The sequence below is a fragment of the Heliangelus exortis genome, chromosome 1 (assembly GCF_036169615.1).
Source record: "Heliangelus exortis chromosome 1, bHelExo1.hap1, whole genome shotgun sequence".
Lineage (NCBI taxonomy): Eukaryota > Metazoa > Chordata > Aves > Apodiformes > Trochilidae > Heliangelus > Heliangelus exortis.
Genome location: NC_092422.1, coordinates 63,253,727 through 63,276,109, shown reverse-complemented (window position 1 = coordinate 63,276,109; position 22,383 = coordinate 63,253,727). Strand labels below are relative to the sequence as shown.

The 22,383-nt window shown below is 41.9% G+C and overlaps 1 protein-coding gene across 9 annotated transcripts in view; it reads left to right on the top strand.

The window, feature by feature from the left end:
* NPAS2 (neuronal PAS domain protein 2) overlaps nucleotides 1-22,383 on the top strand; it is a 106,927-nt gene that overhangs the window by 26,645 nt on the left and 57,899 nt on the right. Inside the window, exons 2-3 of one of the 9 annotated variants that reach the window (XM_071746082.1) lie at nucleotides 5,193-5,299; nucleotides 6,861-6,952. The exons of 7 other annotated variants lie outside the window; for them this stretch is intronic. The gene's annotated coding sequence lies outside the window, so the exon portion shown is untranslated. The remainder of the gene's footprint in view (nucleotides 1-5,192; nucleotides 5,300-6,860; nucleotides 6,953-22,383) is intronic. One more of the 9 variants, XM_071746073.1, reaches the window with a different exon arrangement.

Sequence of the window (22,383 nt, the reverse complement as noted above, 5' to 3'; positions counted from 1 at the left end):
GTTTAGGTTAGATATTAGAAATAATTTCTTTATAGAGAGGGTGATCAGACATTGGAATGGGCTGCCCAGGGAAGTGGTGGATTCTCCGTCCCTGGAGATATTTAAAAAGAGACTGGATGTGGCACTCAGTGCCATGGTCTGGTAACTGCAGCGGTAGTGGATCAAGGGTTGGACTTGATGATCTCAGAGTTCCCTTCCAATGCGGTCGATTCTATGATTCTGTGATTCTATCCCAGCACCTCTGGTGTTCCAGCCAGAGTTGCTGTTTTATGGGATTAAAAAAATGCCAGGATAGGCAAGAACCCTAAAAATCTTTGCTAATGAACATGTATCCCATACAAATATAAAGAAACCTAGAAAGCTATAAGCTGCTTGACTCCTCACATCAGTGATTCATGCTCATGCTTCCTCATTCAATCAGCGAAACAAGTTACAGATCAGACTCTCTTCTGCAGCAGAGACATGGTCTCAAGAAATGGTTCCTTTGTCTACTTTCTTAATATGGGTCTACTGTCTTTGATAGAATAAGGTAACTGCATGTAAATCCTCATTAGTTTCCACACACACACGGCCAGTGCATGATAGACCTCGACAGAACCTGTATATTTGACATGACCATACTTGTTTCCAAGTTACTTTGTCCTGGTTTTGCATCAAAGCTTTTCATATCAACTGCAGTTTCATTTCAGTGAGCTAATAATAACCCTTGAAAAATACAACCTATCAGCAATGAAAGAAACACCTCTGCAGCTGAAAATCGAATTTAAGAGTTTATACTTTACAAGACTGAATGATGAGGAAGCCTATGTGCTGGTGAAGGCATAGCCTTGTGTTTGGGCAGGGAGGCCTGTGGCAAGCTTTTGCCTTTGTCTGTAACTGGAATATCAATGAAGTCCTGTGAGGTCCAATAATAAATTCAGCTCTTTGGGTCCAAACTCTATCCCAAGCCATTAAGTGCCAGAATAGCACATCCTAAAGCACATTATTCCCATCCAACCCTACCACTGGTCATGTTTTACTGCACTTACATTCTTCTGAGCTTTGTAAGCTTTGTTCTTCCCAACAATAATGTTTACTTTTCTTCTATATCAGTCCTTAGCCCCTACCTCATCTCCATCCATACAGACTGGAGCCACTCACATCTCCAGGATTAATAAATACCAACCTAGACTGAATCACAGCCCTGTGGTCTGGAGAAACCAGCCATAACACTTCAGCTTCAGCATTTCCAGAGTCAGACACTAGCCAATGCCATTCCTGAATTTGTATTGGTGGACACCCTGTTTTGTCTTAGAACTTCTAACACAGAAGGATGCTCTGGGAAGCAGCTCAGCAGCAGATGTGAGCTTTTTTATGGTATCAAGATTGTCTTTTGAAAGTGCCAGTAGAGCACTGGAAAAGTGCATCTTAGTTTGCCTTTTAACTGTAGCCCAGGAATAGACCCTGAACATTGCCCCAAGTTGTTATCTAGTTTTCCTCATGCAGAAGTACAGCAGTAACTGCACATATGACTCAATAAATGTTAGTGGATAAAGAGGTTTTTTCTCAGTGCCTGGCTGTAAAGTTGACACCTTGGAAAACAGACATATATATATATGTCATGCTATTGTTGGTATTTTAACATTGCATTTGAGAAAGAGGGAGTGCAGTTCTTTTAGTCAAGGTCATTAGAGCAGTTCCATTAGGGTGATGCACATTTTCCTGGGCGAATAATTGTAGTACTACTTATCTCCAAGCTATGTTTTCACAATAGAGCTGAATCAATGTATCTGATTCCAGTTCACATACATTCATTTTACTTACCAGTGGAAACTGATATTACCAGTCTTTGATAAGCACTTAAATTAATTCCTTCCAGACGTTTCATTTAATGGGTTCAGCCTGATGGAGTTAAATTAGCAGGACTATCTACTTAGGAATAACGAAAAAGGAAGTAAAGCATTTTTGGGATTAGAAATTTGAGACAGACTTGCACATTAGCATATTAAATCCATACAATGCAGGTGTTAAAAGGGGCTTCTGTTACTCCCTAATTAGAAGCAAAGCTTTGATAAGAGCAGCTTGTGTGTATCTCAAGACACAGGCTCCCCCGTGGATAGGAGAACTGCATCGCTATGCAGCTGCACGTTGCGCTGCCACTCTGTATTTTAAATTGCACCATGACATCACTTTGTTTTAGAGAAAGGGGTTCATTCTCAACCTTAGTGGAAATGTAAAGGTATTGCTTTCCTTGGTTTCTTTAAGAGAGTACTCAGAGCTCCCTGCTTGAACCTAGGGATGAGGCACACCCAGACATGGTACTCACAGGTCCCCAGTCGTGCCAGGGAGATCAGATGTGATGTATGGCTCTACCATGGCTCTCTTACTGGAAATTATGGTTGGCACTTCAGGGTCTCCTACCACTTTGGGGGTGAAGGCCCACAAAATCTTTCTGATTAGAAAGGCGTGAGCCACCTCTTAAAGAAATATCATCCCTTGCTGGTCTCCCAGAAGCAGAAACCTGCATGGACAGTTCACGTTGTGCCCACATCACCTCCTGGATCAGAGTCTCACAGTGATAATTACCCTGTGTGGGGAAAGAAGCAAAGGTCATTCTGAAAGGTTTTATTCTGGGAAACACCTACACCAGTGGACAATGCCTTCAAGCAGTTATGTGCAAATGAGACACTTCTAATATGAAATTCTGGAATAGTTATGTATCTTCCCTGTAATTACTGTTTACTGAAAATGTCAGAAAATCTGAATTATTCCAGTAAAAAGATGTATTCTAGTTTTCCATAAAGCCAGTGTCCCAAAAATTTCTTTGAAAGATACACAAAATATCTTGGGTATTGCTGTTTGGTAATCAAGTTATACCATTTTTCAGGCAGAAAACACTACTTACTGGCTGTTTGGCAGTCCTCTACTTCATTCATATTTCAGAAATAATATTTCCCATTAACCTTTCTTTAAATGTGCAATGCCTAGAAATATAAGGATCTGGAAACAATATGAGAACTTCAATTTAAAAGTTTTCAGTGCAAAGTAGGAAACACGGGATTGGAGAACTTGGGAAAAGCTTGAAATTAATGTATTTGAGAAATACCTTCTGTAAGAAAAATCAGTAGTGTTTAAAATAAGTACTGAAACTTTACCCTTCAAAAGATTCTACATACAATGAAATAGTTCTAGTTAGGTTACTATGAAGTCATTGTGCTTTGTGAGCTATATCATGCATACAGGCATTTATTTTCCAAACATTTCTTCTAGGAATGTGGGTTTGTGCTGTATGGTTTTGTGCATTATTGCCCTAAGTCTGCTTCCATAATTTCTCTGGATTTTCTGGAACCCTCTTCTTAATGGGTCAGTAATGGTGGTATTCTCTATTTCCCTCTTTGTAGTTATTTACCTCATCATTTTACTGCTTAGAGACATGTCAACTAGAAATAGCTCTGTTTAATCCCGGACATTTTTGATGGTGTCCAAAAGCCAGGAATTTTTTGCTTTTTCTCAGGGATGTATCTGGAATATGTCCGTATATTCTAACAGAATTGGGCATAATAGAGTTCTTATTCATTAAAAAAGTAAATAAAAATTGGTCTTAAAGTGAAAGCTGCGGATACTTCATTTTTCCCTTAAAGAAGAGAAAAGTTCAGGAAAATCTGTTATATTTTATATGTACAGATCTTTCCAGAAAATTTAAATCTCTGGCTAGGCCACACATTTTTAAAAGTCAGATAGTACATTATCCTTGACTCAGGACCACAGGTGTATGTAAAGTAAGTGTGGAATTAGGGAGGGAAGTTTGTTAATGTAGTGTTGCTTTTATCTTTCTCTTGCCTCGCATGTTGTTGTTCACTCTTTTTTGTACTGAGAACAAAAAAAAACAAAAAAAAACAAAAAAAAAAAAAAAAAAAAAAAAGGGGGTAGAGAAGGTCAGAGGGAAGAAGTGGAGAAAGTGGCTCTCAGGGTTTCTCTAGTTTTCACTGCTGCTACAGAAAAAGCGTTAGCAATCCAAAGAGCACAAACCGAAGCAAAGAGCCAATTTTCAAAATAACATAACTTAAAAAATGAAAAAATTGCATTTGTGTGACGAGTTAGTTCTCAATGCAATGCTGTGTTCTCCTAAACATGTATCTCTGCTATCCTACAGAAACAGAATTTGAGCTCTTTGTCGTGCTCCCTCTTTCCTGACTTGTTTATTGAGTGTAATTCTCCCTAATTTTCTAGAGTGTGATAAACACATTTCAGCATTGCTTTGCAAGCCAGAAGGAAATTTAGGGGTAAAGGGAGAAGAGTTTCTTCCATGGCACCTTGTCCTGTAGAAAATCCACACAGTATAAAACTATTTAGAAGTAGTACACCAGTAGAGCACTTAGTTTCTTAGTCCTTCCTGAACTTTTTGCTCTTCATCTCTTTCTGTTAAGGAACAGGTAATCTCTCAGATCCGTTTCTTTCCAAGAAGAGTCAAATCTGTGTTTGTAGCCCAATATCATCCAGCTTGGCTTACTCAGAGGATCTTAGAGTAATTCAGGTGTTGGTTGGTCTCTGCTGCACAGGACAGCTATTTCAAACAAGCTTTGATTTCCAGCTGGGAGTGCCAGCCAGAAGGAGCCCAGGCCATGCTGCTTCTGCCCTGCCTTCCTTCTCTGCCCATTACCTTAGTGGCTGGCTCAAGAGCCACAGGATGCTCTAAAATCCAAGGGTTTCCTTGCTTGCTCTGCTGTGACACAGCCATGCACTGGCAAGGAGGTCTAACACCTCCACAAGGTCCCTGAGAAGTCCCATCCCTGAATCCCAAGCCTCGGAAAGCAGGACAGGCGGAGGGGCTCACTCGACTCCCCGTGATACTTTATTGTTTTATTTAAAAAGTTGCATTCCTGCAAAGCAGGACAAAATATCTTATGATTTCCCATCTCTCCTGAGGTTGCATGTTCCAGTGATGGCATTTGCCACCCAGCTGGCTGGAGAGAAGGTACAGGCAAGGGAAGGGGTGCTTGGATTATCTATTGCAGCTACCAAGGTGCTAAAGTTGCTTGTGCGTGCTTAAGTAACGACAATGCTGAGGATAGTGGAGAAGAGTCCCCCAGGAACAGAACATGAACATTAATTATAGGGGGGGAAAATATATTATTAACATCAGACCGCACGCTACAGGAGATCCCAGTGTGACTATTAAAGGAAATTAATTACCACCTCTCTTTACCTTTCAGATCAACTCTCCTTTATAATGAGAATAATTCCTCATTGTTACCACTAGTATCATCAGCTGTGCGAGAATAATTTTTCCTGGTATTACATTCACTGCTTTTGTATACCTGTAAGTTTTGAAAATAAATACTTGCAACGCGTGCATTGTGTCCCTTTGAGGGGAGCCTCACAGGCCAGGCTCAGGCTCTATAAAGCACAATGATATGTTAAAATACTGCCTCCTTTGAACCACTAAGTGTGAAATAGCATCTTAGTCATTCAGTGTGGTAAAATTAGGACCAGACTTTACATCTCTTGTCACATCAGCCACACATGACCATTATATTGCATTTGAAAATTTGGGATTTAAGATCTCTAGAAATAACTAACTTTTCAGAAATAGATCCCTTTGAGGTCAAGTAAAAAAAAAAAAAAAAAAAATTCCATGTACCCCACTCCCTAAAATAAAGCAGTTCAAAGCAAGGAGATATTCTTACTTTCTTACACTACTCCTGCTTCACAACACCTTTTTCCAGATCCCAGGGCATTTTCCCAATACATCTTGCTGAAACTTAGATGAAAAAATTTTTGCTGGTAAAGTCAGAATTGAGGTCAAAACTGGACTGAAAGAAATCTCATTACAACTTTAACATCCATAATCCACCCTGAGGAGAGAGATGAATGCAGGGAGCGGGCTGTGGATGCATTGTTTCCATTGTACTCTTGATTAACTTATAATTCACAAGTGAGGGAGTGTGAAGGAAACTACTGACTGATGGAAGGTCACCAATTCCAAGAGGAAATAAATGATATATAGGCATCCCATTCATCACTTTATTTGTGTAACAGCATTTTGGATTTTGTCCCTCTAGGGTAAAGCCCATTTAAAATCTTTTCATGTTTTTGCAAAGACAAGACTGGAAAGTCGGTGTAATCTTAGGAACAAAAGAACCATATATAAAATCCACATCATCCCAGGGCAGCCAGTGACTTCTGTGTTGAAGGCAGTGCTAATTCCCCAAATTCTTCATGATTGTCCTTGGATAGAGGCCAGTAATTATCATGATTCTTTAAACCTCACATGAAGATCTGCCATCAGCCTATTTATTTGTAGTATAATAACAATCCTAAGCTTTGCTGTAAGGTTCACCTTTGCATTAACAGGAGTGTCTGCTTCTCGGAAAATCCTACTTACAGCCATGGCTCTAATCAGCAGTATCAGGTTCCCAAATTCTGGTATCGAGGAGCATATGAATCTGTGCATGATCCCCTTTCCTCCATTCACCCTCAGTTTTTTTACAGGAATAAATTTACTAGTGAGCAAAAACTATACAGCAAAGATACTGCATCAGTTGCTCCCTTGCTTTGTAAGAAGAGCAGATACACCTCATATAAGCATCAAGCTTCTCAACCAGTGTCTCACTTGATCACACTGAAATGGAAACTGTGTAAGAGTAGCTACTCTAAGCCTGAGAGAAGTAACAACAAATCAACATACTCCTTGAAAAGGCTGCAGAGAGTTTGACTAAAATAATCAAAACCAGAAGTGGTCAGTAATACAGACAACATGGTCAAACAGAGAGAAGTCCTGTGCACGTATCCCTATATTTACTTCCCCTGTTAAGTAATGCCATGGCAATAGGACAGGCAGACATGAGTGAAATGGTCTCACACTTTATTTTCTTCCACAGTTTATTGCAGAAATAATAAACACTGTGCTGCACAGAGTCAAATCGACGCATGTGACGCATTTTTGGTGGCTAATACGATTGCTCTGGAGCAGGTCAGTGCACATTCTCCCTTTCAGTTACTTGGGACAAATGCAAACTAAGTGTACCATGAAAAATTTCATCACGTAACATGGCATCCAAAAGATGATGTATGTCTCTACTGTGATATTTTTATTATGCCCCAGAGGAAAGCCATTTTAATGCACAGCTGCAAAAAGAACCACAGGTCTTAGAGTCTTAGAACAGAAAAAGCCACAGAGTAACTGGTCTGGACTAGCATTTTCTGACACATAAACTGACAGAACTGCAAAAAATGCATGACGTGGGACATCAGCCACATCTTTCTGAGTGTATATTTTTTGCAGTGGTAAATTGGAGTTGAATTAAGTCCTAATGCTGGATTTTGTAATATTGCTTGTCTGGAAGGACTAAATTGCTAGATAAAGAAACAAGAGAAATCTATGGCATGTCTACAAAATCTTTAGGTATGGAGGAATCAAGACATGGTATTACAATAAATTCCTTGCAGAGTGTCTTTGTTCAGTCTGCTAGGAATAAATATGACACACAGTATAACAACAACAACAAAAAAATTCCTTAGCCAAATTTTGACTCTCACACCTACAGCAAACAGTGTGCCTGGAGCTGGGCAGACTCCTCGGCCAAACCATGACTCCACGTTATCAGTGAAATTTCTTATATATAAAAGGGAAACAGCTGCTCTGCTCACTTGTTCCAGCTCAGCTTTATCAGCTCAGTGTATTGTGCTAGGTCACAATTTCAGGTCAGTTTTGCAAACCTTTATCTCCACTTAGGACTTAAGGTTGGACCAGATGGTCCTTGAGGTCCCTCCCAACCTGGCATTCTGTGACTTGCTGTTGTTCCTCACCAGTGTGTGTGAGAATAGCAACTGGCCTATTTCTCCATCCCAGCTGATGTGTTGGATGGAGGATGCTGGTAGTAAACCAGTATTTACCCAGCACCACACCTGGATGGGGCAATGCCATAGGAGGTGGTTCTCACTGGGGACATGAGTCATCAGGAGGGCAGGTTGAAGAGCTTCATGCACTCCAGAGAGGAACAAAATCCAGACTGAGCCCAAAATAATGGGTTTGATCATTTATGAGATATCTTTGAGTGCATCATAAAAACAACAGGTCAGAGACTTGGCTTGTGGTGATTAGGTTTTGAGAGAGGAGAAGTCTGTCTCCTGAAACTTGGCACAAAGCCTCAGTCTTCCTCAGTCTTTTTTTGAACATCTGTTTGGGATGGCAACCTGTGATCCTTTTTTTTTTTTTTCTTCCTATGGTTCCACATGAGAGTGACTGCTTTGGTCTGCAGTTTAGTTTGTCAGGAGTAGACTAGAGAAGCAAAAGTGTCTGCATCTGTGAAAAGGATAATACAGGAGAAAGGGTCAGAGAGCCTCTGTTTCCCAGGGAGGCTTCTTAATGTACCTTACCATTGACTCACAGATAGATTTCAATCCATGGCATAATCAGTGTAATTCCTAGTAGTACCTGGGGTTTTTTTCAAGTTTTCTTATCCAGGCTTTGCCATGACTGTCATTGCTTATCTTTACAATTGAAAATCATCCTAACAGCCAGGGAATTGGAAATCTACATAAAGTAACTGAAAGCTAGCTATGAATTTCGGAGCTGTGCTAGACATTTGGAGATCTGTTATCTCCTTTTTCTCCTTTTTTTTTTTTTTTTTTTTTTTTTTTTTTTTTTTTGTCTGGGTAATGGGCAAGTTAGAACCTTTCAATGAAAAGGCAGAAAATAGCCCTGAGAACAGACTGCCTAAGCTCTGATCTGGTATCTGAAGTCCACTACCTATGTTTTTTTCTCATGAAAAAAGTAATTCATTCAGCTAAAAGAGAGCGAGGTTGACTTTGGAAATTAAAATCAATGTTTTAATTCAATACACATACAATTACCAGCTGTCAAATGGCATGTAATGCACTTCTAGTGAGGGAAAAAAAACCCAAACAAAAAACCAAAAAAATCAGCACAAAAGACCAGAATGGAGGCTTAGACAAATGCTAGAATTCTCATAATTATATATTTTTTGGTGTATATGAGTGCAAGAGCACAAAGTTAAGCACTGCACATGATTGGGCATTATGCAGAGGGCGTAAAAGAACCGGTGGTATTTTTCAGAACATGTATCACTGCTCTCTGTAATGCTCTGTTGTCACAAATACATGGTGATTATCTGTTTATCAGCCTGAAAGCACATCATAAAATCTTCCACATATCATTGAGTTTCTAATAGTCTGTGTCACCATTAAGATTAATACATTAAACCAGTCCACATAACTTCATGAAATACCTTCCTTTGGCGAGATTTCTGTTGGGTTTGGCAGAGGATGAAACGCTGATGAGATGGGAGCATCTACTTTTGTTGACTGGTCTGTGAAATAACAGTTGTTTTGTCACTCTAGGGTACCACTGTTTTGAGGTGGTAATAAGAATGCCCCCAGTACTGTTGTCAGCATCTAAGATACCTCATGTCCCTGCCCTGCTCTACTGTAGTCATCTTTACAGACTGTGCTCAGGGATTTGACTTCCCATACAGGACCCCTGCTAATCTTTTTGCCACGTGAAGGCACACTGAAGACCAGCACTGCATATCAAGGTCAATATTTTCAATTTTGAATGTTGAGAAGTCAGACTTAAATCCATATTTACTCATTTGACTAAGTAACCTTCCAAGCATTCACGTGTCCTTCAGTTCCAGTGATCTCTACCTGTGTTTCCACTGATACTATCCCAGAGCTCTACTGGGACTAAGGATACACTGGAAATCATGTTTTATCTAAAAGATAACCAGTGTAATTACTGTCGGGGGGGGTTGGGAGGGAGGCAGGGAAGGAAACAAAAACAATTTAAAAACCAATAAAATAAAATAAGAAACCTTAACATTGAAAAAGGGGAATTGTTTCAAATCACAGATCTCTGAAAATCCATGCATTTTTTCAGGCAGCTAAGTATACTGCTGCCACTAGCTTGAAAAGCCCCATGTTTGAAAATGCTGCCTTGAGCTCACTCAGAAATACAGAATTTGAAAAGGGATTAATGATGAATCCAAAGAAAATATAACCTTCTCAGGTTAGAGTGTGACTGATGACACCCAGCCCTAGTTCATGGGGGAAGGTGGGAGTTCATTTAGACTGATTTATTAATGTTTTTCACAGAGCCAGTAAAATACTTGGTAATTAATGGCACAGAAATATGAGTTCAGCTAAAACCCTCCATAAATTACAAGTATTTAATTTAATAGTAATTTAGAGGATTTTGCAAAGTGCCAGAGCAAGATAACCACATTTGCAGAGGAAGCAAGATTGAGAGAACTGTCGCCTGGACTGATGCAAGTAATGTATCTTTATAGCCATGCAGGTTGGAATTCAGTAGCAGTGTTGCTGTCCTTCACATCAATATTTCCATGAGGAGAGAGAGAGAGAAAAAACATATCAGGAAAAAACATTCCCTCGCATTTCACAGTCTTTAGCAGACTCAAAAATTTACTGTGTGCTTCACAGTATAGTTTAGGACTCCTCATTAGTTCTTCAGATAATGTCAGGTTTAAAACAAACCTCATCCTAGAGACTGAGGCACAGCTGCGACTGCACTGCAGTCCATTCCCGTGAAGTATTTCTGAGAGTTAAAGAGATAAGGCCAAATCTAAGGAATGCCAGCCTTTTAGTGGCTCTCTATTCCAGCTTCCCTTGACCAGCATCAGCTTAAACATTTCTGGCCACCCAAGCACCCAAACTCCAGTTCTTCATGGCCAAGGTGTCCATCAGGTTTTGGCTGGCATTGCATTGCTCACATGCTGCCAGATACCCATCCCTAACACACAGGAGATGTTATTTAAGGCAATGTGGAACCTCCAGCCCAAGTACTGGATCCAGTACAACGAAGGGGAGCAGGGATGGTTTGTGCTTGTCCGTGGGGAAGGCATCAGGATGCCATGGCCCCAGGGGTGGCTTCACTTGAGAAAAGAGGTTTCTGGACAAGGGTGCTACAAGGGAGGGGGAGGCTGTTGCTGCCCAAGGAACAGAAAGACCACAACCGTGTTCCCAAAATGCTCATCTTATCCCTTTCAGCTTCCAGGGGTTGGGCTAAGGTACCTATTTTTTCTAGCAAAAAGATTAGTCAGACATTAATGGAGCAACATGGGAAAGGGTGGGTGACACAGACAGACCCCAATGTGTGCTGTGAAAGTGTTTATTAAAATTTCTGTGCAAGTTTCCCAGAATTTTGGGAATATGGAGCATTTTGCTTTGCAGAGGTAGTTAGGTTTTTTTCCTGCCTGATGTCCTTGAGAGTGAGGTGGTTAGAAACAGCAAGGTGAGAATTTTCAGAGAAGAGATCTAAAGGGCTGGGACTTAGATTTTGATGAGATTCTCCCTCTTTTTCTTATGCCCATTTGAAAAAGCCCCACTTTGCTTTGGGAGATTTCAGAGACTCCCTGCTGCAGATTGTAGGACTGGAACATGTTCAATCATGGTCAGAGAGGATAAAGTGTACTTAATTCTTTGCACTTTAGGTGGTTTACATTGGCACAGGCTGAAAGGTTTAGAGTTCTGAAGTTTACACATTCACAAAGTCTTGGTGTTCAGATTTAACATCATGTACTTTTTTTCATTTGAAGTAGGAAACAATAAGAACCAGCAGAAAAGTTTTCTCAGGAGCCTGCCTTTTGAAGTATCTAAAGGAAGGAGGATGAGGTGGTAAAAAGCTCCCACAGGGAACCAAATATTTTTCAGTTTAAAAGCAAAAATCCCCAGACCCAAATACCCCCAAAATAATGTGGCAGTAGGGTGAAGTATAAGTCAGTGAAAGTGAAGTGCTGTGGTATCAAATTTTCAACTGCCTTTGGCATGGTTTCTGTAACTTATTCTCTTCTCTGCAGACACTAAAGTTGCTGCAGTTTTTATAGCCACCTTGAGACTGCTTTAAACCCACAGGACAAGAAGCAGCAATAGTATCTCTGCATCCCAACATAACAGTCCATCCTGTGATGACAGGTTTTTTTCCTGGATATAGAAATGGGACACGGGACTTTCCCTTTTATCCTCATCTCAACCCATAGCCCTGGGATTTACCTCTCCTGGCTGCTTCACATGAGTCTGTGAGCCAGAGGACCCCACCTGACCCCAACTTCATCTCCCTGCCAACTGCTTCTCTTTCTTTCCTCCTCTTTCTCTTTTTCCACTTTTGCTGCCCGACAACCTTTTTTTTGGTGGCACTGGGTAAACATGTAAACTAGCAAACCTACACTGAGATACACTGATGCTTCACTGCTTGTTTAAAGCCAGATCAGATATGCCTACAAGAGCTGAAGTCACTGTAGTAGCTACAGAATAGATGTAAAGCACATTATTTTCTACAGAAAAGTTAATCCTGATTTTTTTTTTTCACCTGCAAATTTCATGGTGCATTGAGGGTTTAAGTCCTATTTTTCCATATGTTGTGCTCTAGTAATGGCCCTGGCAGTCTATTTGAAATAAAAAGTGATTCAGCATGAGCACTGATCTAAAATTATGCCATTTTTTTCCCCTCCTAGTTTTTACCCTGGTAATTGTGAAAGATAGGTAACACTGCAACAGCTCAGGCTTTTTGGGACATAGACACATACTAAATGTGTCTGAATTAATATTTGACACAGGTGGCAAATAAAATAGCAAGTCAACTTGACATTCTGACAGCAAATTTTCCTGTAAGTGGAAAGAGAAAATGCCCATTCAGAATGGAAAGCAGCAGCCAAAAGATGTTTTCCTACCAATATAATTTGTCACAGGAGAGATACATTATTTCGCAGTTCTAACTTGCACAGTACATAAGCATGAAGTGAATCAGCACATCAGTATTTCACTCTGGTTTTCAGAATGTCTCTGTTCTTTCTTTTGAAACTTAATATCTGGCAGAGTCATAATTTGATATTTTGCTATGGGGCTTGTAATGACTTCTCTGTTTCTGAAATGCCTCAGTTGAGTGAATATGCTGAAATTCAAGTGCACTTTACACGATGTGGGCTATATGCTGCATTTAACCCATGTTCAAGAGTACATTAGCCTGAGACTTTTTGAAATCTCAGTTTCATTTTGGTCAATAGGAAGAGTTTAATGTACACTACCAAGTAAGAAGTGGCTGGTTTATGAATAGAAATTATCAACAAAAGCAGCTACAGTTCACTCTCATTCCCCAGATCCATCAGTTTAAAGCTGTTTTTATGCTGATAAGCCTTGGGTCACTGCAATGCATTATGGATTTTTTTTTAAAAAAGCATTTTTCAAGTTTTTTTCTTTGTGTAAGATCCTTAGGAAGGAGGATAGCTGAATTCTGGAGCCAGATCCCGGTTAATTGTTCCTAAATAATCAGAAGCAGGATGGACTATATGTTCAAATTAATTATTTCAGGCTCTTAATTTAAATGGAATGCACAGCTTAAGCTTTAGAATTTGTTGTCTTAAACGTTGTTCAGGATCCTCCTTTCCCAAGTGGCACCTGCCTAAAGGGATGCTTGGGATGGGAGCTATTCCCTGGGCACTAAGGCAGAGGAAGTCTGGCTGCCTTGCAAGCTTCCCGTGCAGCCCTGCCATGCCACGTCATGCAAGGCAGCAGTGTTGCACCACAAAAATAGAACATCTATCAATTACGGTTGAGGAGACAGAAACTCCCAATAAAATTCAGACAAAATCTGATGTGAGTGCAGGAGGCAACAGCAGAAATAGGGACACAGGTTGCAGTAAGCGCTAGGGAGCTACAGAAATTCCCATGCAGGAAGGCAACATCACCCTTTAAAGCTGGGCTTCCACCCGAGAATGATTATGCAGAAATTTTTCTGCTTCAGTATTGGCCTCCAGTTTGTTTTCTCTAATCCACGTCTTCATTTTTTTTGTTGTGTTGACCCGTAAGAGTTACCATGACCTGAAATAAATTTTAAAAAAAAGAGCAGGAAGTGTAATATGCTCAGTGCAGTAAAGGTTTGAATTTTTCATCTCTTAACATTTTGTTTTTCAAATCACCATATTCCCAGTAGCACAGTGAAAATCATTTGCTTTAATGCAATTGCTAATAACGATGATATCAACACAAACCTCTGTTTGTTCATATGTTGAGCTTATTGAATAAAGAAGCTTATCATTTATCTGTGTAGAAGCTTTTAATTAGTTTTCTGAATTTACTCCAGAGATTAATGGGCAGATAATATTCAATATATGCTTTATTGTTTTCATTTCTTTATTGAGATATCTGAATTTGTATGCTCGTCCCTCTTTGATCTTTTACTCTCTCTCTCTGTTAGTAACTGTGAAATATTTGGCTGCAAACAGACTCATAAAAAATTCCACTAGTCTGTTGCATCTGGGTGGTGGTGGGTGGTTTATAATGTAGGACACAGCAGCAAATTCTGCTTTATTAGGAATTGTAAGCTGTGCTCAGAAAGGCCCTTTTATACTGGTGTCACTTGCTGTCACTTTTCAAGATTTCCAGTGTCCAGCTGGGGAGGTACCTTTTCCCGCTCACACACTAGATGAATAGTTTATGAACTCAGGAATTTCTTTTTTGTTGAGATTTCTTTCGACCTTTTCCCATAGCTGCCACCTTTTCCCCTGGCCTTGACCATCAGTTACAACCCCAAGTGAAGGAAAGAAGTGCACGAGACCTCAGCATTAAATTCAGTCCCCTGAAGCACATCTCCCTGGGTGATGCTGGCCAGTGCCAGCTGCTGTGGAGGGGGAGGTGACACATTGCAGAAGGTGATGATGGTTGAAGCACCTGGTGCAGGGCATGCACAGGCAGGGCAGTGTCTGCTGTCTGGTTGCAGCAGGGAAGCAGCAGTGGGGTGGGATGGCTCTGGCTGCTGGCAGGATGCTGGTGGCCCCTCCATGGCAGCCTGCAGGCTGCTCTGACATTTCCTTGCTGCCACGTGTCTGGCCACCTCAGCACAGCTCCTGCAAGTCCCCGATTGCCTACTTGCTCACAGGACAGCTGTGGTGTGGCAATGCAGTCCTGCAGCAACTACCTGCTCTCCTCCTCTTGGCAAGCCTCTCTTCCATGCAGCTGGGTGCATCCTCTGCCTCTTCTCGTGGTGTTCATCACCTTGTTCGAGTCCACATGGGGATCTGGAAACAGGTAAAGCTCAGCCCTTGGGCTGTTCAGAAAAAAGGTTGCAAGTCTGTGCCTCCAAGGGAGTGACGGTGCCACAGGCTTCCCAGACACCAGGCAGTGCCCACAAGCAGCTTCCAACCTGGCACACGGACTGTGCCCTCTTGTTGCCAGGAAGGGAAATCAAGGCCAAGCTGCTGAATTCGTTTTTGCTCTTCTTCATGTCCTGCATCCTGGGAGAAGGTGCACCTTCCAAGTGCAGATAAAAGGGAACGGAAATCCTAAGTAAACAGTGCATAATTTTTGTTAAAAATAGTGTCCTGTGTAAATATAAAGTTCAATATTACGGTTTTGTTGGCCCAGTAGGAGAAGGATTAAAAATGCTCATTAATGGGATTTAAAAGCAAGAGTTCAGTTATATTAGCTACAAAAATATAATTATCATAATTAAGATTGCAAAGCACTAATGAAGCTCTTTAATAATTATCCTTTTTCCTTGGAGATTCGTTTGGTAAAACCCGATTTGAATTTTACATCACACTGGAGAAACTTTTATCGTTGTAGAAATGGGAAGCACTGATAGCATGAGGAGGCTGAGAAGAGTGACATTTCGTATGTCACAGAATCAGAGAATCAGAGAATCACTGAATCAGATGGGTTGGAAAGGACCTCTGAGATCATCAAGTCCAACCCTTAATCCATTACCACTGTGCTTCCCAGACCATGGCACTGTGTGCCATATTCAGTCTCTTCCTAAAAACCTCCAGGGACAGTGGGGATGTCGGTGGGGATGTGCCAGCACCACAGCTGGACATAGCTCAGCCTGAGATAGGAGGGACATAACATAATAAGAGCATAAACATTCAAGATAGCGGAAAATATGGGTGCAGCCTTGGTCTGATACTGTGTCTGAACACTTCACAGCTTTGTGGACTCAGACAAAAAATTGGGAGTATGCAACCGGAGAGCATCTGTCAACAAGGTGCCACGCAGCCAGGCAGGTTGGGTGTCTCTGGCATCTGTGCATCTCTAGGCTGAGTGGTGCCCAGCCAAACTCTGAGCTGCCTGCACCTTCCTGCCTTGGTCTTGTCAGAAATGACCTTAAAACCCCTTAGGTTGCATGGTTCACCAGCAAAGGAGACAGCAAGCCATACAGAGAAGTAGTCTGTATGGTCAAAGGTTTGCAGGGTCCCTCCAGAGAGAAGAGATTCTAAGATCTCAGAATTAAATGACAACAACTTGTCCACTTAAAAATACCTTTCCAAAACAACTTTTTGTGATTCTTCTCCCCTGATGATTAAATATTCAGTTCTGCTGACAGGAATATAGTAGTTTCTACAGAGGAGAAAATTTAGTGCAGCGTGAGAGTTACAAGCAGATACATTATCCAGCTGCTAACACAAAAGTGATGGGATTATTGGTGTTACCTGTATTTATTTCTTTATACTGTAAAGGAATTTTTTTCCCCTGCCCTGTACAGCAGCAGATTTGGGCTACAGCTTTGCCTCTTGCACGTGGCAGGGAAGTTGTTGCTTCTTGCAGGCCCACCAGGGTAGGAAGGTGGCAAAGACACTAAGACGGGACAGTCTTTCACCCCAGGTCCTGCTAAATGGAGAGAGAGCTGCCACATCAGGTTAGGTACCTTAAACTAGAAGGAAATTTGACTTCATTTTTTGTTCCTGGTTCCCTGCTGAAATCTCCTCAGAAACTTGCCAGAGACCTGGCCTTTTATATCAGCATCTTATGTTCGTAGGGGACACCATCCCAGCTGGTGCAAACTGTGACAATTAATTTGACAGCATTGTCAAAAATTCAGGATTCTCTTCTGAAGTAAATCTCTCTTGTTAATTAAATTACTCCCAGGCTCAGAGACTTGAGAAGAAGAATAATTAGGTACTTTGAGAGCCATCCATAAATGCTTTACAAACAAGCCAAAAAGCAAATGGGGGCAATGAGACCATCCTATGTCAGCTCCTGTACACCTTGCTTTATACTCCAGTGCCACTGTAGTCTGTTTAATTGGATGGAAAGGATTAAACGGATCTTTTCAGGGTTATTGCTACCAGAAAAAAAAGAAAAGGGGAAAAAAAAAAAAAAAAAAAAAGAGGGGGAGAAAAAGAAAGAAAAAAAGAAAAAAAAAAAAAAAGAGAGCAACTTTGACAACATTCCCATCGAAAAAGACAGATTTTCTGCTTGTGTTAGCATTTCCCAGGTAGTTTGTGCCAAACAAAACAACAATCCTTAAGTCTTTGACAAATAAATCTTTATAGTCTTATACTCGTGTATTCTGCCAGTTTGCCTGTACCAGCTGAGCATTTGACCCTCAGAAGATCGTAGGTCAGGTACTATATTATTCTACCTCTGTTTAAAATATTTGCAGAAGGAAATAAACTTAGACAGATTTTTACAACTGTGAATACTTTATAACTGAGACAATTTTCAAGGGAAAATTTCAGAGCTAATAATTACAAAATAATCTGTGAAGCTCTACCTCCAAATTTAGGCCTGGACTTTGCAAATATATACGTACATGAGGGACTTCTTATAGCAGTAGAGAGTTAAGCACATGTTAAAATCTTTGTACATTCGGGACTTCTGATACTATGAGGATTAAAGTTTTATAAATACCAAAAACAGATTAAGAACATGAGAAGGAGAGGGAGAAAAAACGATTTTTGCAGTCAAGGGCCATTCATTCTCATGAGAGGCATTTTTCTTCTGGTTGTTTTTTGGTTGTTTGGTCTTTTCTTTTCTTTTCTCTTCTTTTCTTTCCTTTTCTTTTTTTTTTTTTTTTTTTTTTAATTCTGTCAGAAAGTGAATTATTTTTAAAGTCAGTGTCTAAAAGTGACATGAGAGATGCCTGATATGCAGTCATACAATGTTAAAGTGTGTATCTCATATTCTTTTCTCTTAGATGGCAGGTTCATAAAGCAGGAGGTATGTCCTTGTAGGGGAGACAGTCCACAAGCCATTTGCAGCATAGAAGAGCAAAAGCATAATAAAATAGATTTCAGGAACCTGTATAAAACAGGAACTAATTCAGGGGAAACTGATATGCTTAACGTGTTCCCAGTGGTAAACAGCGCAGTAGATCCAGAATCACAGAGCAATCCCAGTTGGAAGGGACCTCAGGAAGTCTGCAGTCCAATGTTGTGTTCCAAGCAGGACCAGCTTTGAGGTCAGACCAGGTTGCTCAGGGCTTTGTCCAGTCAGGTCTTGAAAATCTCTAAGGATGGGAATGGCACAGCCTCTCCAGGCAGCCTGCTTCACTGCCTGGCTGTCCTAATAGAGAAAAGGTTCTCTTTTTTCTAATTATACCCTTTATTTCTCATGCTCTCACCCTGCTCCACCATGAGGAGTGCAGCTCTAGTTCCTCATGCATTCCTTGTTGGTTTCGAGAGGCTGTAAGGTATCCAAAAGCTGTGTCTTGTTCTGATCAAACAAGCCCAGCTCCCCTGGTGCCACCTCATGAAGCCAGTGCTCCAGCCTCCACTGCCTTAGGGAGGTCTCTGATGAGTTCCCTCCATTTAAACTGTATCTTTTCTGTGCTGGGGGGCCCCAAACCAGACACACTGCCCTGGATGAGTCGAGTGGTATAATCCCTTCCCTTGATCAGGCTGTGCAGTCGGTCCTGGCAGCCCCAGGTGCTGTTGACTGTCATGCCAAGGCATCCCACCCGCTCACACACACAAATCACTGCCTGCTGCCTGCCAGGACTTCCAGGGACATTCCTGCAGAGTCAGTCCATCCCCAGCCTTTATCAGAGGCTCTTCACTGCCAGGTGCAGAACTTGGCAGTTCTCCCCATCACATTTCATGAGATTCCCTCCAGCCTCTTTGGGTTCCCCCCATGACAACAGCCCTGCCTTTGAGCATGAAGTGACATCCATTGCTCTCTCCCCATTAGGTCAGGTTACTCTTGGTAAATCCATGCTAACGTCAGAAGGTGTTTCTGATCACCTTCTCCTTCATGTGTCCTTCATTTGTCCTCCAAGAAGACTCCTTGATTTCCCAGTGACTGAAATGAAGCTGACTGGCCTGTTGCTTCCTGGATCATCCTTTTGGCCATTTTTGAAGGAAACATTTGCCTTTCTTCAGTCACCAGGCACCTTCCTCCTCAAAGATGAGAGAGGTCAGCCTAGCAAGGACACCACTAACTCCCCCAGCACCCATGGTGGCAGGTGGTCAGTCCCCATTGACTTGTATAGGTCAACTTTCCTCAAGCTCCCTCAAGTTCCCTGAGTCAACCTCACCCCTTGCAGGTCCTTCTCCTCCCTGACATCTTGCAGATGAAGACTGCAGCAAAGAAGCCATCAGTACCTCATCCTGACCTGCATTGGCTCTTACTAATTCACCTCCCCACCCACCCCCAATACTTTAGTGGTCCCACACTTTCCTTGTTCATCCTTTGGCTACTGGTGTAGCAGCAGAAGCTCTTCTTGCTGCCCTCGATATGCCCTGCAAGTGTCAACTCTAGGTGAGCTTTGGCTTTCCTACCACCATCCCTACACATCCAACACAGTCAATACAGACAGAAAATACCTCCGCAGGGTGATTTACCATCCTTTGTCAATTTGCTCATGCATAAGCTTTGTCAAATATTTGGCTGTAAATGAACTAGTAGTAACTAAGCCTTTAGGTGCCCCATACCTCAGTTTCCTTGTTGAAATACACCCATTAGCTCCAATGCACCAGCCATGCTCTGCAAGATCCTTGCTTCTACCAGTGGCCGGTGTCATCCTGCAGGGATGCAGGGGTCCAAGCTGCCTCATACATCCCATGGCAAGCCCAGGTGGGCCACTGGGGAGGTGGGAAGGTGAGAGAGCTGCCAGCAGACCATGGCAGCCACATCCTCCTCCGTTCATCACACGCCTCCATGTTACCAAACTGACCTACTTTCCCCGTCCGCCCACGGAAGGCTAATCCTGTTCACAAATGCTGGAAGGGGCCAGGCACACAGAGAAGTGCTCCGAGTTATACAGATGGCAGTCTTTGCTGATTAACGTTAGTTTAATTTGTTTGCCTTTCTGTTTCCAGCTGTGTGAGGGGAGAGCAGGACAGTGGTTGAACCCAGGCATCCTCTTAGCCTGTTCCCTGAAGTCTGAATGGCTTCAGTCATTCCGTAATAATAATAACAACAACAACAACAAATAATAATAATAACAATAATGGAAGATAACAGGCATGGATGTACTGATCTTCATCAGAGATCCCAAACTTTCCATCTTGCTTGCAAGCCATCCGTCTTGCTCCTGACTTAAACTGATGTGATTTATACCACACCTATAGAGGGTTCACAGGCTGCACACCCTGAAATCCAGCCAGCAGCAGGGGAGGGGAAGCTGTCTAGTAGCACATGGTACTACATGCAAGGCTTCTGACATGCAGAAAAGAATACCTCTTCCCACTAAATGGGAGTACTATAAAGGATAAAACTAAAATATGCTCTGAGCCTTTACTTCTCTCTGTCATAATATTGTAATTCTCAGGTGCAGTACCTGTGAGCATCTCCCGGTCATCCCCAGCACAGAAGAGGGGTGTATTAATTTCTGTCAAATTCCATCATTTTCATTGTCTGCATTTGGATTATTTTTAATGTCTGTTTTGCATTAAGCCCATTACTATCTAAAGTTTCTTTGAATACACATGAATGAAACAGAAGCCCAAGAGGTTCATGAAGTCAAATATTTTCTGGAAAAAAATTTCTTCTTTTCTCTTTTAGAAACCTCCAAACAATCTCTTCTGTAGTGTAAACAAAATACAGTAATCTACTGAATGCAGGAAGACAAAGCTGCACCCTGGCAAGCAAAAATAGTCATAACTCTAAAGCTGGACACTTACCATGCTACTGGATTTTTCCATTACTCGTAAAAACAGTATTTCCCATAACAATCACAGCATTACATGGCCCCTGGTAACTGCAGACTGCCATTCTCCCACTGAAAAAAATCACAGTTCCTTCTCAAATGACAATACATATCATCAGAAAGGTGATTTTTTTCTATCTTTTCTTAAGATTTCTTACAACTACTCCGCTTACATTTTGAGAAATCAATTTTGATTGTTCAAGGTGGGGTTGTGCTGTGTTTAGTTATGGATTCCAGCATGTTCTTGTAACAGTTCAGAGGTTCAAATTGGAAAAATTAGGATGGAGGGGTGCAGTTTCGTTTGATATGTCTGTGAACCTGTTGATTTAATCTGATTTGTGTTTATACAGACCCTTCCTGTGTGTGTTCACAATGGCATATCTGAAGGGCACATCAGAGAAACACGGAAGAAGCCTTTTAATATGGTCAGATAGTGACTTCTTGCCTGTCACCCTGTCACCTCCCATTTGCTGATCTTTCTCTTTGCCACCCATCAAGGCTTGAAAGGGAAATACTTTATTTGTTTAGTCAAGTTTACTTCATTTCAGAGCTCTGCCATAGCTGAGATGAAGCAGTAGAGCTGCTAGTGCCAAACCACAGTGCTGCTCCCTAGTGTGGGCAAGAGCCCATCTTACCCTTGATGTGGAGCACCTATAGGGCCACACTATTGATCACAGGGCCCATCAGACCTTGTTCTTCAACCCTGGGCAAGGAACCTGGCAGAGATGCCAGCACACGCTGTCCCCTGTGCCAGAAACTGTCCCCCTGGCTCACACACAGAGCTGTGCTGCCCTTCAGTGCCTTCTTCCTGTGGTATCTTGGGTTTTACACAATATGCATGGGATGCTGTGCATGGGTGGATCTGGCCTTTAAATCCTCATCCAGTGAACATACCCACATGCCTCTTTTATAACACCAAGCTCTTTGTTGACAGCCTCTTCCCCTTCAGATAGGGAACCAGAGAGTAACTCCCTGTTGAGACAGCCCTCAGCATCTGGCAGAAATAAGATTCAGCAGAGATGGGCAGTGAGGCTGAGCTATGTGTCTGGAAGGCACAAGGGCATGTCTACCCTCCACCCTGTTGCACTTTGTCTTCCCTTCTTGCAAAGATAACAGTTGTTGAGGAGTGCCTGCCCTGAGCCCAGAAGGTAGCTCAAGATGTTTCTTCCCAGTGTCCCAATTTTCCATACAATCCTTGCCCATCTCCTGTCTGAGAGAGGATTGTTCTCCAAGTGCCTTATCATCATCTTTATTTAGGATGGTGGTATTGTACCAGCATCCTAAGTGGTCTGAGGGTGAGGTCCAAGGGAAGGACCAGTTATGTCTATACTGGGTGGAAAGCAACACCAGGGTATTGCAGGGAACACAGCATACAGAACAAGTGCTGAAACCCCCAGTGAGGTCTGGGGGTGTGGGAGGAGGAAGCAAAGGGGAAGAAAAGCCCATTCTTGCCCCCATCAGGTGCCACACACAGGGCCAGAAGAGCCCAAGCACTGTGATTTCTC